We start from the raw sequence: 17,114 nt of genomic DNA, 5'->3' as shown, positions 1-17,114 counted from the left end.
ATCACATATGCTTAATAAGGGGTTGCAGGTCTCTCCCTCCTGGAGAACTGACTTCTCTTTAAGCAATGGGATCTGGGCCCCAGAGAACTGGCTCAGTTTCCAGAAACTGAACAAGTAATTTTGATTTTCTATTGAGGTAAGTTCTCAACCTCCTGTGTTCTCAACCTCTGACTCCTTTGATTGCATACATAGGGCATAACTTAGCTGACTGCCTGTGGTACACTGTGTTCTATTAGCCATCTCCTTGGCCCTCTTTGGGTCAGGCCTCCCTGGCTATTATTCAGACTGGCCACTTATGATCATTGTGACTACCTTGCTTTCAATAGTAAAGTGCCACCACCTGGCCTCTATTATCTTGCCATTGTCTTTATTGTTCTTAGGGTTCCTAACCCTATGCCAGCATCTTCCATTGTCAGCCATTGCCTACAGAGAACAGTCACTACTGAGTATCTCATTTATGCTGGTGCCCCTCTCATCAGTGCATCCTTTATCACTCTGGTAAATGGAGTGTCCAGTGGACCCTTAAGTGAAACCTGGTTAACAAATGGATTTTGTGCTTTGCATAGTACAGCCACTCCAGCACACCTACTTCTCTAAACCCTTTGATTTCTTCTTTTATCATGTGCCAGACAATGTCTGGTACTTTAAGTTAGTGTGCACCAAAGCTCTTTCCAAGCTTCTAGGAGCCATTCTAGCTGCATGTTACCACTATCTCCTGGGTCCTTGACAGGGTATTAAGTCCTGCACTAATGGAAAACGTTCCATATAAATTCTCCCTTATACAAATTTATGTTTTGCCCTCATTCTCCCACACCTTTCGCCTTGTCCAGAACCTCAGGATCAAGTCCATACTTTCTCTCTCTCCTGGTCCTATTAATACATGTTGATGTTGGCCAGCTCTTCCAGCTCTTTTGGTGTACAGTAACTTTTTTTTTTTTTTTTTTGCTAGTAGACCAAACATTTCCCCAGCCAGTTATGTTCTATCTTTAACCTAGTTAATGGTCTGGTGGCAAGAGGGAAGGTGGAAACAGATGAGGGGAGGTATGAAAGTATATGTTATTTTGCAATCTTGCAAGCAAAAAGAAGTGATAACTTTTAACAGAAAGGAATAGGGTACTTCTATGGGTTCAGAGGAAACTGAGGATTCAAGATTTTCAAGGGCATCAACCTAGATAATGCCATCTTAAATTTCAGAGCCTCACTCCTTTGCAATTAAGGCCATGAACTTGGTAAGGCAGATTTGCCAGGTTGACAAATTAATATTCTCTGGAACTCTTCTGTACTTAAAATCGCATTCTAGCTTTGATCCTCAGTTCTTCTACCCTCAGGCCTTCTGGCTCTCTTGCTTTGTCTTAAATTTGAGATTAATCACTCTCAGTCATTCATTGCTTTTCTCTAATGTGTGATAGCATCCAGGAAAGCCATGTGATTCCATGGTCTCTATATTGACTACTTTCCTAGAACCTCTTAATCTCCTGAGACAATACACCTTCCAGGACATTCTCTTTTGGTTTCCATCCCAGTTTACCACTGATGAAAGATGTAACTTTTGCACTGTTCTAGCATTCCAGGAGTTATCAAAATTCCACCTGCTACTAGTAATGGGGTTCTCATTTCCAGCTAGCCAAAGGACAATATAACTTCAAAATCCCATTTTAAAGCTGCTAAGACAATTCTGGTAACAACTGTTTTAAGTCAGATTTCCCAGGAAACTGACTGTGTGGCAGGATGTGAATATAGATTTATGGAGAGGGCTCTCAGGAAGAAAAAAAAAAAAAAACTTGTAAAGGAGGAAGAGGAGTAGGATTAGGTAGAGGGAAAAGTTTGAACAGCAAGACAGTTCCAACAAAGAAAGACTCAGCCAGTTCTATGGGGGAGGCTCTGAGTTGGAATGGCTTTCAAAGCTGTCCATTTTGAGTACTAGGCTTTTCACCCCTGCATTGACCAGTCTTGAAATGCAGGTTGCTTCTGGAGTGAGGTGTAACTTTCTGCATGACAACTCCCTCTGGTAGAAGGCAATTCCTTTAGAAATTCTCAGCTATCAGTGGGCAAAAGCCAGCACTTCTGGTAGTTATGGAAATGTATGCCTTAATCCCAAAGGAAAGATACATGTGAGAGACCATAGGATTTATCAGAGCATGTATTTTTGCCAAACTGGTAAGTAGTTCAGTAGGGCTCAAATAGAGAGGGAGAGGTGTATACAAGAAGGCCAGATGAGATGTGCAAGCAGTTACCAGATCAGGAAAAGCCTTTGTCCTGTAATGGCAGCCTCCAAAGAGTAGAAATGCCCAATGGGTACTTGGACATAAAATCTGGAATTCAAGAGCAAGATCTTGCTCTGGAGTTCCTTATGTCTGAGACATTGAGTTGAGAGTCATTAAGGAAAGCCAGTGACCTGAGTGTCTATTCCAGCTCTTTCCCTATTACCTCAAGTCCTCTGAACCTTGGTTTGCTTATCTAGAAAACCCTCGCAGGGTTGTTAGGAAGAATGAGAGGAGTGATTCATATGAAGCACTTCAACAGATCTCTCTGAAAACATGAATCCTTTACATGACATACTAAACCACTTCCAGCTTTGTTCTCAAGTCAACCAAAGGACTAATCCTGAACTGACAAAACTTCTGTCGCTATTTATCCTTTAAAAATACCCATGAAGTAAGTGTGTGTGTGCCTGGTCGAAGGGAGCTTTATTATGTACTATTTGTCTTTCATAGTTGGGAGAACTGAAGGCTGAGCTGTTAAGCTCCTCAGTTGAAGTCCCACCGCAGGATGAGTCAAGATAAACAATTCAGATCCTTAAACTCCACTGGGCCAGTAACCACCAAACTCACAACCTACTGGGAAAAGGAAAGGACACTGATGTATCATGTTAATCCTATAACAGATGAAAGGAACTTCAGGGTCATCTTTCTGAGATGATTGCCCAGGGGTTAGGCCCCAGGTGTTGAGACAAATAGACATTATAAGGTTTATTGAGAAGAATGTGACAGGGATGCATTATCAGGTGATGGGGTGATGAGGTTGGGGATAAGATTGCACCTCGGCTCTGAGGTCAGCCTCAGGTTGAAGGAGGCAATGTGTGAGACACCCTGGTGGGTGTGAAGAATTTTCAGTGACTCCTCTCTGGAGCGAAGAGACGAGCTGATGAGCTTCAGGTCTAAGGCAGAAACCTCCCTCTCCTGGGTCTAATCAGTTTTTAGGTTTCTTGCCTTCTTAGAAACGCTGCCCTTTTTTTTTAATATAAATGTTTCAGGGAGGGGGAGGGTACAGCTGGAAATCCCAGCTTTGTTCCATTCAAGACAAAGCTACAAATATAACACAGATGATAAAGAGTGGGCATCCAAATAGTGCTGGGGGGAAGGGGAAGAAACGTTGAAAGGAGAAGGATTAGCTGGAGGGAGAACGTGAGGAGGAGAGACAGCAACTATCAAACAGAAAGATTTATCTATTTTCTGAGAAAAGAGGAGGCAAGGTGAAGGCAGAGCTTGCTAATATAAATGTCTGCTGTAAGCCTGAACTTCAGAGAAGTGAAAACAGTCCTTGATTAAAAAAGAAAAAGAAACAGTCGCCAAACTGCCCTTTGTCTTCATCAGGATTTCTTTTTCATTATTAGCCTAACCTCTCTTTTTGGAGTAGAGGCGAAATTGGGAAAAAATATAAATCAGGGCTTCTCCCTCCACCCTACCCCCAAAACCACCCTACCCCCCAAACTGAACATTTAGGAGCACACAACTGATAAGAATCATCTGGAGAGTCTCCTGGATATTCACATTTTGTGGACCTACCTATGAAGATTTTAATCCAGTAGGGTCTGCAAGTGGCATCCTGGACAATGCCTTTTAAGCCAGGTCCCTAGTGATGCCGATGTGAGGGGTCCAATGACTGTACTATGGAGAACACCATTCTGCATGGTCAGTGCCCATCTCCACCTTAACCCAAGACTCAGGGACATGTAGAGGAAATAAATACATGTTTACATGGCCAAACCAAATTAAAAAACAAAAACAGAATAAGAACAGCACTATCAGTATAGACACTTCTTTTCTTTGAAAGGTTTCTTCTAAACTAGGATACAAAGATAGTCTGCCTCCAACCTAATTCCCATTTCTCTCCTAGAAGATAAACTTTTAAGTCAGAAGCTTTATTTTTACCTTAAAAAAAAAAAAAAAAACTAAAACTTCGTGTATACTCTTACAGGGACAGTGTATGATCCCAGCCCCAGACTGCTCTTCTCATTTCCCAAAAGCACATAGAACTGCCAGATCCCTTAACAAAAAGGGCAAGCTAATTTTATCCCAAAATAATGCAGAATGAAAACATAAAATGGCCAAGATTGTTTCAGTAGAGATTGTTTTTCTCATCGTTGTTCTTTGTCTATTTGATTTTATTTTTAAATAATAATATTAGGCCAAATTTAATTTCTGTCTTCTTAGTTATTAACCACCCAGGAAACCTTTCTCTTCTTCGATTCTTTGGCTAAAACTGATACTGCATTAGCAGTTTGATAAGGAAAGCTGGATCCAGCATTGACTTTTTAATAACTCAGAGTTGTAAGAGTGTGGCAATAACCATTATAAACACACATACATCCTGGGCACGCTATTGAGACTAGATTCTATAGGCCTCTGAGAGGTTCTCAGAGGGGACCCGTCTACCTTTGTAAATCTGGGTCCTTGGAATTTTGGCCAGACATTAAAAGGCTCATCGGTGATCATTCCATTTCATGTTCAAAAATGCTTGTGTATCTCTGATCTTGGTTAAGTGGAAGAAACTGTGTCTTGAATCCAAATCCCCTTCCAAATGCTACAGCATATCTTTTCTTCTTTGTACAACAGAACTTCTTAAAAGAATACCCTTGCCTGCAGTCTCTCCTTATTGCCCTTCTTAGTTTTCAACTCAGTGCAGTCTCATTTGCAACCCACCACTGCTTTGGAACCCTTCCTGCTAAGGTCATCAGTGTTTTCAAATCCAATGGTTCCATCTCCTACATATCTACCCTGACCTCTGGGCAACAGTCAGTACAGTTACTGCTCCTTTCTCTGACTTTTTGATACCAGCCTCTCTTGTTTTCCTCTGGCTTTATGGGTTTTCTTTATTACATTCCTATTTGGGGGCACGTCTTCCCCTGCTTGCTTGGCCTCCTCTAGATGTGGGAGTTCCTTGGCCCTCTGTACTTCTCTATCTCCATTCTCCCAAGTGGTCTCATCCAGCTGCATCATTAAAATACCATCTACCGCCCAATTACGCCACAGTCTATACCTCCAGTTCTGACCCCTTCTCTGCATTACAACCTAATGTATTCAACTTCCTACATACACGCATTAGATCCAAACAAAACTCTCAATCCCCCTAAATATTATATTCCACATCTCCCCTCAGTTTACAGGCCCCCATTCACCCACTTGCACAGTCCCAAACCTAGCTGCTGTCCTTGATTCTGCCTCCTTTTGTCAGTGTCTGGATCCAATCTCTCTAACTGCACTGTCTACCTTAGTCCAAGCTACCAGCACCTTTCGACTTCATTGCTGCATTAGCTCCTGTCTGCCACTTTGCTTATATCCTTATCTTCCTGTATCAACTGTCTACAAAACAACAGGATGATCTTTTAAAAATCATAGATGTTCCCTTGCTTTGCACTGGCTTCCAAGCTCCTCCTCAAGGTCTTCAAGACCCTACATGACTTTCCTCCTTTCTAGGACCCTCTTTCTCTCCCTTGCTTAATCTTTCCACATTAATCTTTCTGCTAGTTTTCTTTAAAACTCCAAGCTCAGTGTACCTGGGTGACACAGTCGTTTAAGTGTCCGACTTTTGGTTTCAGTTGTGATCTCAGGGTCATGAGAGATCAAGCCCTGTGTTGGACTCTGTGCTCGGCACAGAGTCTGGTTGAGATTCTCTACCCTCTTCCTGTCCCTCTTGCTTGTACTCTCTCTTTATCTCTCTCTCTCTCTAATAAATAAATAAATCTTTTTAAAAAAGATTTAAATCTTTTTTAAAAAGATTTATTTATTTATTTAACAGAGAGATACACAGTGAGAGAAGGAACACAAGCAGGGGGTGTGGGAGAGGGAGAAGCAGGCTTCCCGTCAAGCAGGGAGCCCAATGTGGGGCTCCATCCCAGGACCCTGGGATCATGACCCTAGCCAAAGGCAGACAGTTAATGACTGAGCCACCCAGACACCCCAATAAATAAATCTTAAGAAAAAAAAACAAAAACCCTGTAAGCTCATTTCCACTGCAGGATTTTCAACCCTGGCTTCCTCTGTCTAAAACAACCTTTCCCTGTCTCTTCAAGTGATCAACTATTTCTCATCATTTGAATCTTGGTTTACTTGTCACTTCCTCTAAGAGCCCTTTTGGCTACCCTAGGTACTACCCAGATACACTGTCACATCACCTTGTTTTGTCTTCTGTGTGGCACATATCATGACCTAAAATCTCGTTCATTTGTTCGTGGCCTATCTATCCCCCATGCCCACTAGACTGTAAGTTCCATGAGAGCAGTAACCAGTGTTCAGGTTCGTGACTGGCAGGCAATAGGGACATAAAAAATATTGAGTTTAAAATTTTAGAATGAGCATACAAATCATGCATTGCATTAAAAGCCATAGAATGTTGGCAACGAATGAGCCGTTTAGAATGTCTTTTATTTTATGTATGGCACTGGGTCCTGGTCGAGGCCTACCTAAAACTCAAGTAATCTGAAGGACTATCAAATTACTTGGTGGGAAGCTTCTTGGTGTCCATTTTAATTATTTGCATTAGTGGAAGATATCGTTAAAAAGAAAGTTTGTGAAAAAAATCCAAAGAATTCAGGAGCAACTCTGGAGTGAGAGTAATGAGATGAAAGAGGGAAGATGGTTTCTCAGTCAAATCTGAAGCTCTAGGGACCAAGGGAGTTACTCCTGTGGAAGCCAGTTTGGTTTGTTGTTTTGCTTTGCTTTGTTTTGTTTTATTTTTTGTTTTTAGGAATTTGGTAAAGCAAAAAAAAAAACACCAAAAAAAAAAAAACAAAAAAAAACAAACAAACAACAAAACAAACAAACAACAACAACAAAAAAACCCCATAAGCAATGTTAATTTAGTGCCCAGGTGGCAGAGTGGGCCACTACAATGGGAAAAGGGCATCTCAACATCTCTGTTCCTCTGTGGCTCCCAGTGCAGTGTGGAGAACACTGATCTCTGGGACATTTGAAGAGTGTGCAGCTTTGGGAGACACCAGAAACAGTCCTCTGGGCAGAAAGTCAGGATCCTCCCTTCTTGGCTCTGCTTCCTTAGGATTGGCTCTTGTCTTGGGCTACCATGTTTACAAATGGCTGTGGCAGAACCAGGCACTATCTCCTTTCTCATTCACGTCCAGTGGGAAGACAGTAAAAGTTCATTGCTAGGAATTCTAGGGAAAAAAAATCTCACTCTGTTTTCTCAGCTTTGACCCCAAAGGAGATGGGCACCCCCGCAAACTAAGATTGGGAACTGTGAGAAGACTGTGGCAAGTGACTGCTTTCCATTCATTCATTGGCACTTACTGAGCACCTACCATGTTCCAATGGTGAACAAAGTGTACACAATCCTTTCAGCTGTGGCAAGAGGCCCACAATTTCAAAACCACGGACTCTATGGCTCTAACTTGGGTAACCTACTCATTCTCTGGAAATGGGGGAATGTGCCCAGGGTGACTCTTTTCCATACCACAGGGGAGAGGAAGGGACTGTGCAGTCCTCCTCATCTGTAAGTCTGGCATGATATGACTCCCCTGCTACAAAAAGCTACAATCACCCAGAGCAAGCATGACCTTTCCCCTGAACTCAGAGGTTGTCAGCTGCTGCAACTCTTTGTTTTCCCCCACTCTCCAAGCAGTGCTTGGAGAGTAAGGAGATCGAGAGGGCAGACATATGGATTGGGGGGTTATGGCTTCCTCTGGACACTGGAGAAACTTCGGCTGTGCCCTCTTGACAGGGGAGCATTCACTGCATTTTAACAGAATGCTCTTCTCTGCAGATATGTCATTTTCAGGCTAGTGGACAAGTGGGGTATCAGAAGAAAGAATGCTGATAGAGGTTTGGCTAAAGGCAAGAGAGCTGACAAATATTTCCCTTCTGAGGCAGGAGGAAAACACCCACATCAAGGATAAGTAGCTTACTTGGGAAAAGTCAAAGTCAAAATGGAGTATGAATTATTAATTTTTAGTAAGTCAGGAACTAATATTCTACTTTTACCCTCACTCCATGTTCTCTAATTTTGGCAATAATTCAACAGCCTCTTTCATCTCCAGAAGCCAACCCTTCAAACACCACTCATTATTTTTCTTTTATCCTCCTTTTTCATTCTCTTTATTTTCTTTCCTTCCCTTTGATCCCCTCTCCCCCTCCCATTCGCATTTCTTTCATTCTCTTGCTCCCTTCTTTTCCCCTCTTTTTGCTTTAGGATGTTTCCTAGCAACAGCTATTTCAATTTTAAAAGGATGGGAAGGGCCACCAGTGTTGCCAAGGTTACCAGTATTTCCTGCTGTCATCGCAGGAAGTAACTTGTGTGTCGATCACAATGGAATCAGATACCCCAACAGGACACCTTCCTTGCTATGCTGCCTGTCTCCTCAACATCCAGATAATGAGAGGGTCTTCTACAGCAAAAAGTTTTGCCAAACTATTTCACAGTGTTTTAGATGTTATCATTAGTGAAAAACTATTCTATAACCCAGATGTTTATAGAAAAGTTTAGGGAAATGTAAAATAGTGATAATGACAATAATTAGATTTTAAAATCATTTTAGAGGACAGCAATTCTATTCATTTGAGATATACCATCAGACTTCCAATAGTGAGATAACAGTATTGTTGGTCAACAGAGCCCATATGGTGATAATGAATCAACATCAGATAAATTGCCTTTTAAAAATACAATAATCATAGTCATTTGTACTTATATCCATCATTCAGGTGTTGTGTCCACTTTAAAAGACAGAAATCTCCAAAATTAACCACCATTATAAAAAATTAAAAATTCATTTGGCAGGATCTTTTGTATTAGTCATAAAAAAAAATAGATTAGTGTCCAGAAACTAATTCAAAGACTGTTTACATCAGGCCTAGAGCATAAACATGAGGCCCAGAAGACCTAAGACCAGCCTCCATGTGTGGCCCTAGGTCTAAACTCACATTACCTAGATCACTCAGGCTAAAACATCTATGACTTCTCTATGTCATTGCACCCTACATTGGCATACCCCCCTTACAAAACCCTCATACTTCCTTATTTCATTTCCGTGATGGCTATGTAAGGATGCACTTTCCCCATTTTATAGATGATCAAACTAAAAGCCAGGGATTTTGAGTCACTTAGTGGCAGAAGACTGGCACCAAGCCTTCTGACTCCTAACTCATGGAAAGAAATAATTTCTTCCCACCAGACACTGATGAAATAGTACCTATGCATGGCTTCTTCCCCTGTTCCTTACTAGTTCCTCCTGGAAGCATTTCCTGCATAAATCACTTGTGCATGAATCCTCCTCTGGAGTCAACTTCTTGGGAACCCAACTCCTACAACTCCTATCACAGTGCTCTTTCTCCATGGCTCCAGCTCTTACTATTCCCATCCCTTGATCCTTCATGCCAGGGGTTGGTAATGTTTGCCACTGTTGCTAGCTCTGGCATACTTTCTCAGGCTTGGCGCCTCCCTTAACTCTGCTCACACTCACTCTTTTAGTTCTTTAGTTGAAGTCACATGAGCTACCTTAGTTGGTTTCTGTTTAATGCAGATACCATAACTATTAGAGCCTCTTCACTGATCTCCCCAATTTCTCTTTTACGTTTCCTCTCCCCCAACCCCTTCTCCATAGACTGGCTGGAGTGATATTTTGAGAGCCTTAACTAGATCACATCATTCCCCACTTAAAACCATCAACTGATCCCCACCATGCACAGATAATGTCCCAGTTCCCTGCCATCATGGAGTTCTTTCATGCTTCAGCTCTATCTTCAGCCACAGCTCTGACTACTTCTTTCTTGATATACTTACATTGCAGCAATACCAAACTACATGTCATTCCCAACACAGACCAGGGTTGCATCTTACCTCTGTGCTTTGGTTCAGTTCATGCTGTTCTAGAAGGGTACTGTGCTCTCTTCTCCTCCAAATGTCATTCATCAATTCCTCCAGTTCAAGCAAGCGTCATCTCTCCAGGAAGACTGTGGTTGCTGGAAGATACAGATTCTTCATTTATTAATTTTTATACCATCCATTTCAGCCTGACACAGAATAGAAAGCACATTGAATGAATGGCATTCAAGGAGTGAAAATAGCTACTTCTGCACTAAAAATACCTTTATAAACCCTCAACTATTATTGGAGGTATCTTTGAGAAGTGAACCAAGGATGTTAATAACTGCCATTTACTTGTGCCAACTCTGTACCAGACACCTAATGTATAATACTATTATTTAATCTTCACAACAAATGTAAGGTCTCATTATCCTTTTTTTAAAACTGAGAAAAACAAAGCTCACAAAGATAAGAAATGTCCCTTAGGTCACACAGATAATAAGGGATGCACTTGGGATCTGAGTACTTGTATGTCTATCTTCACTCCAGGACTGTGCTCTCCCCTTTACAGAGAAGCATCTATATCATAATGTAAAGTAAAACCATACCTATGACTTCACAGGGGCCAACCCATCACTCCATTCCATTCCCAGCCTTCTGGTCACCATGAAGAAAAGAGACACTGGTTGGTTTCATATACCCATGTTTATATTAAAGTCACAAAACTTCAGCGGCATAACCAACGCTCTATCCACGCATCCATTTCTAGCTATTCTCGAAGGCATTTTGTTTGGTGGCATTTCATCTAAAGAAATGGCAGAACCAGAGACAGGCAGATATTTACACAGAACAAATAAATCCTTCCTATATACCATACACAATAAAATACTCATGGAACATTACTTCCCTGCAAGAGCTACCATGACAGCCCGCATCCCTGTGAACATCTTTTACCGGTTCTCCATAGGACTCAGCAAGTCCCTGATCACATGCTGGTCACACACACAGAGGCAGATTCAGACAATTAAAGTTGTGATTTGTTTTCGCTACCATCAAAACTTGATAACTAAATGGTAGCAGTGGTTAATGTAGCATTTTATAAGCAACAGTGAATTACCCATGGTTAGTGACTAATAATAAATTAGTATTGTTATATTTGACACACACACAAATGTCTACAGGTGGAAGATCATGTCACAAGCATGAAAAAGAGAAAGTTGGAATCAGGTTCCACAAAAATCACAGAACAGGTGACTCAAAAAAACAGATCTGCCTGCTTTTGACTTCTGCCTAGCTCAGAGTCTCCTTCTCCACTTCGTGATGTGGCTGCCACCACAGGGAGATGCCCCTTCTCTGTCCTCTCTCACTCCAGTGAAGGGATCAACTTGTACTGGCTCTGCCTAGGACTTTACTGGTCTTCTTACTAAAAATTCTGTATTTACTTCTGAAAATTTGGCTTCCAGTTATGGTTAACTGTGGGAGGCAGAATAATGGCTTCCCAAAGATGTCTGCATCTTATTCCCTGGAACCTGTGAGTATGTTCGTTGACATGAAAGGGACTTGGCAAATATAAGGATCTTGAGGGAGGCCCTACCCAATCACATGGGTTCTTAAAACCAGAGAATTTTTTCTGGCTATAGCCAGAGACCCATGTGGCTGCAATGAATGGTGCCAGAAAATGCAACATTGTTGCCTTTGAAGACAGAGGAAGGGTCCGTCTGAAACAGGAAAGAGCAATGAAATGGATTCTTGTCACACCTCCAGAAAGAAACACAGTCCTGCTACAATCTGATTTCAGCCCAATGAGACCCGCATTGGAGTTCTGATCAATGGAACCGAAAAGATAATAAATGTGTTATTTTAAGCTATAAGTTTGTAGTAATTTGTTATGGTAGCAAAAAAGAAAAAAAAAAAAAAAACAAAACAAAAAACACCAAAAACAAACAAACAAAAAAACTAATACAGGAACCAACTCATTTGAGTTTTCCCAAGACTGTCCAAGTCTTAAAACTAAAAATCCCAGGGCCCCTGGGTGGCTCAGTGGGTTAAAGCCTCTGCCTTCGGCTCAGGTCATGATCCCAGAGTCCTGGGATCGAGCCCCACATCGGGCTCTCTGCTCAGCAGGGAGCCTGCTTCCCTTCCTCTCTCTCTGCCTGCCTCTCTGCCTACTTGTGATCTCTGTCAAATAAATAAATAAAATCTTTAAAAAAAAAAAAACTAAAAATCCCACATCCTGGGAACCCCTGAGGTACCGGACAAACCAGGACATTTCATCACGTGTCCCCCATTTTTCATTCCCAGTACCGGGCTGTAGAATTCTCCGTCAATACTTAGGTACCCTCGGATGAAATTACCTGGCTTCTCAAAAGATACCCTTGGGATGCCTGGGTGGCTCAGTTGGTTAAGCAGCTGCTTTCGGCTCAGGTCATGATCCCAGCGTCCTGGGATCGAGTCCCACATCGGGCTCCTTGCTCATCAGGGAGCCTGCTTCTCCCTCTGCCTCTGCCTGCCATTCTGTCTGCCTGTGCTTGCTCTCTCTCCCTCTCTCTCTCTGACAAATAAATAAATAAAATTAAAAAAAAAAAAAGATACCCTTAAAGCAATGATTCCCAAACATGAGTGTGAATCAGAATCACCTGGAGGACTTGTTAAAACAGATTGCTAGACCTATCCCCAGAGTTTCTGATTTAGCGGATCAAGAATGAAGCCTCAGAGTTTGCATCTCTAACGTGTCCTAGGGACATAATGATGTGCTTCTGGGGATACTTTTCAACCACTGTCCTAAGAGACAAAGACCTCAGGGACAACCACAAACTGAGTTTCATCTGTTCACCCACATGCCAGGCATAGATCAAAATGAGATGGGTTTGTGGGCAGATATCAACCATTAGAGCTTACCAAATACACAATCGGAGATCTTCTTGATGTGCTAGAACATGTTTGGAACACTTCTATTTCTGCCTTTTATAAACCTTTGGGCTCTGGGCAAGTTACCTACTACTTTAACTCTCAGAATTGGAGCTAAACTATGTAAAGCAGGTGGCTTGGTGTGTACCATATGACATTGCTCAATAAATGAACAGCCGAGAAGCCAGTCGTTGCCAAAGTATCATTCACACAGCTCAGACACCTAATAAGAATGTGGAAGGGAAAGGTGGTTCTTTGCCATTCACCCTTGGTGTGAAGATCTGAAGTCTTGGTTATACTATATAAATTCAGCAAATTCCCACCACAATTTGAACAAAATATATAGGTTTCCTAGATTCTCCTATTTTTCATTTATTCAGAAACATGTCTGAAGACCCTCTTATGTACAAATCACCAAGTTAAATGCTGTAGTCTCTTTGAAGTCTAAAGTTCATCAATTATTCAACAAATATGTATTAAGGACCTGCACAGTATGCCAAACGTTACAATGGGCAGGATGACAGAAAAGATCTGTGCTCCCAGAGAACTCATATTTTAGGGAAGCTAAACAGTAAAGAAAAGAGAGAGGAGAAAAGAGAGGAATGAGAAGGTCAGTAATGTTTATGACAAGATAAAACTCGCCAGGGATTGCCTTATAATAAAAAGGTAGTTTGAGATGTCCTGTATCAGGAGGTGGCATTTCAGCTGAGACCTGAACATCTGGGGAAATTCATTGCAGAGGAACAGCTAGTATACTCTAAGAAGGAAAGAGCTTGGTACATACAAAAAGTGGCCAAAGGAAGAATAATGTGGATAGATCATATTACGCAATGGGGAGAGATAGGAGATGGGAGGATTCTGTGAGTCTATGATGTTGTAGATCCTGGGTTGGCATGGATCGTCTTCTGGAAGGAGGAAGCTTTATTAGGAAGGAAAAAAACCCTGATTTTAAGGTGTAATTACCATCCGTGGTTAGTTTCTGATGTCTGATCTGATTTCTGCTTATAGGAGGCATATGTTATTGTGAGTCAAACATCTCTTTTTCCTCTCCTAGGAAAGGAAGCAGTTCTCCCATTCCTGCCCTCTGGTTGGTTGGGGTAAAATTCTAATAGGGAGGTAAATAGTGTAGGCAAAACCAGTCATAAATTTTCCTGGTGTTTTCCTAAATCAAATTAATGAGAACAGCTCTTTTTCCTTGCAAGTCATGGAGCTGTAAAGATGAACTCCTGAGTCAGCTTCTAGACATGGTTGCGGCCTCATGGAGAGAACTGGTATTAATGAATGAAAAGAGAGAAGCAGAGATCAAGTATGGGGAGACAGAGATAGAGAGCTGAGGCCTTCCCTTCTCTAGATGAAGGCCACAGAACACTTCTCCCACTAGTGCCATAGTTTGATTCCCTGAGCCAAAAAGTTCCCCTATGGTTTAAGATAGCTTGAGAAAGGTTTCCATCATTTCAACCATTCTTACTGTTAGACTATACATGACTTCACCTTAAACCCAAGTGTTTCCCGATTCCTGTCTTCCTGGTCTTGCCCCAGCCTTCCCAGGCATCCAACCTCCATATCTACAGCTTTCCTTGAATCTACCAAACTGAGAAGGGGGAGAACATAGCTGTTAGAATCAGAGCTTTCAAGAAATAGATTTGTGACTGAACTCCTGCTCATTTTAGGCTAACTATCTGGCCTAAGTCAAGTCACTGAAACGACCTGAGTTCCAGTTCCTTCACCTTTAAGGAAATGGAGATAACACAAGTGCTTGCCCACAGGGAAGTACAACCCTTTTGGACTGCGAGATGCAGAGGTTAAGTGAGATAATGAAAGTAAAGCAACACGTTACCATATGTGGTCGCCTTCATTAGAACTCAGCATTCAGATGCTCCTGGTGCCCCTTAACTTCCCTTTGGGGTTTGTTTTCTGCAACTGGCCAAAAGGAATAAAATTTCTTCATTCTTTTCATTTTCTCCCCCACTAGTGCCCTACTGACTGGGTTATCAGTCCATAATTTATAAAAAGAAAATTGGACTGTGTGCCCATGTACATCTAAGTAACACTGAGGTGTGTGACCCACGGTGTTGGTGCTGCATCCTTGAGATCACTGGCACTATCATGAGATGCCGTGTCACTACTCTGACATGAGAAAGGGTGAGGCTGTCTGCACACAGTTTTACAAAGTGATAGGTGTATGGAATTGAACTATGAAGCTGTTCTACTACTGGGAGTGTTGACAAGATAATATATGCAAAGCATTTGGTGTGCTTGGAAGGCAGGTATGAGCAAAATACAAAGTGGGATTAATTATTGATTATCTGTGGGAAGGAGGAATAGAGAAGCAGAAACCCATACTTCTCTCTTGGCATATTTTACATTCTGCCTTGTGTTGCAATTATTTCCCTATCAGACTGTAAACTCTGAGATGAGGGGCTTTGCCTTATGAATTCTTGTATCTCCTATAATCCCTGGAAAATAGGAGGTTTCCAACAAATGTTGGTTAAATGAATGTCGAACGAATAATTAAAATACATGGTTAATAACAAAACAGCAATTACTTTGTGTGAAATAAAGAATAAGCAAGTAAGAAGGCAGTGTGACATTGTGAGAGGAGAAAAAGCTTTAGGTTCAAATCCAAGTTCTCCCATTCGTTGGTTTTATAAACTTAGGTCAATACTTGATATATGTATATATATATATATATATATATATATATATATATATATATACACATATATATATATTTTTTTTTTAAGATTTTATTTATTTATTTGACAGAGAGAAATCACAAGTAGGCAGAGAGGCAGGCAGAGAGAGAGGAGGAAGCAGGCTCCCTGCCGAGCAGAAAGCCCGATGCGGGGCTTGAACCCAGGACCTGGGATCATGACCTGAGCCAAAGGCAGCGGCTTAACCCACTGAGCCACCCAGGCGCCCCAATACTTGATATATTTTATCTTTCTTTTCATCTAACTAATAGGAAGTTCAATGCCCATTTGGCACGTTTATGATGAGGATTAAGTATAACAATGCCAAGAACTGCTATAAATGATAATATAATTATTTGTAGATTCCTAATGCTTCATGTTATATTCTAGGTAATTCTGTTTGTATCCCTCTGGTCAACCAGGTTAATTCTCTAAATGGCCTTGGTCAGATGCTTCCTTAAAATGGCCTGTTTCCCTCAATTACAAGTGGAGAACATTGCATCCTGAACTCTTTTTCTTTCTCTTATTTTAAATGTAATTAAATCAACATTCTAGGCCAAGTTAAAAAAAAAAAAAGACTTCACACTTACTGTACTACAACTGGGCATATCTCCTGCTTTGGTCAGGCATTCCAGATGGCTGTTGTATTCCCTTGGCTGTTCCTTTGCTTGTGAGGTTTTTCTGGGATTGAGTTTGTTCCTAAGAGGCATCAAAGCCCCTTGATAAAACATGGCAGGTGTTCTTTAAAATGCTCTTTAAATTTATCACTCAGTTAAAAAAATGCATAAGAAGCAAATAAATCTGTTTGTGGATCCAACTCAGGAAGAAACTAGAGAGCACAGATAATTCACTATGAAGTTGCTTACTAGGCCCAGCAAACTCTCAATCCTCCAGATATTTTTGCTTTGACTTAGGAAGGCAGCAAGGTGTTACTACCCCCACCCTCCAATGATGAATGCTCCATATAACTAGCAAGTCATCCACATCTTTATTCTAGGCCAATTCCAGAGGATTTCTGATAGGCTACCAGATGGAAAATTCAGGGTTTTGGAAAAGTGAGGGAGTGGGGAATGAAGGGCTTCCAGCAGGCTGAACTCTGAATAGAGCTCATAAAACCGTATCACATATCGATGGTGGTTGACCCTTCTGGTGAAATGTCTTTTTTGTACCTCTATAGTAAAAAGAAATCATAGTCTTCAATTTTGAAGCACCACACAGGGATGCCTGGCTGGAGTTGGTAGAGCATGCAACTCTTGATCTTGGGGTTGTGAGTTCAAGCCCTGTGTTGGGTATAGGAAAAAAAAAAAAAATCCAAAGTTGAAGCACCACACAAAACCTTCCCTAATATAGTGTCCCAGGTACAGGGAAAAGGGAATCTATTAAAAACACTCCTATTTTCTCCTTTACACTCACACAATTACCACACAATACTTCTGCCTCCAGAGGTGTGGGCCTTCTATGTATCAAATAATTTTCTGA

General features: G+C 41.4%; 1 long non-coding RNA gene across 1 annotated transcript in view; it reads right to left on the bottom strand.

The window, feature by feature from the left end:
- Positions 1-17,114, bottom strand: part of LOC125078660 (uncharacterized) — a 171,085-nt gene that overhangs the window by 71,003 nt on the left and 82,968 nt on the right. Inside the window, exon 2 of the long non-coding RNA XR_007120957.1 lies at positions 10,069-10,190. This is a non-coding gene — a long non-coding RNA (uncharacterized LOC125078660). The remainder of the gene's footprint in view (positions 1-10,068; positions 10,191-17,114) is intronic.

Source organism: Lutra lutra, chromosome 1, assembly GCF_902655055.1.
Source record: "Lutra lutra chromosome 1, mLutLut1.2, whole genome shotgun sequence".
In the NCBI taxonomy this organism is placed as follows: Eukaryota; Metazoa; Chordata; class Mammalia; order Carnivora; family Mustelidae; genus Lutra; species Lutra lutra.
The sequence above is the reverse complement of the archived record's forward strand: the minus strand, read 5'-3'. Positions and strand labels throughout refer to the sequence as shown.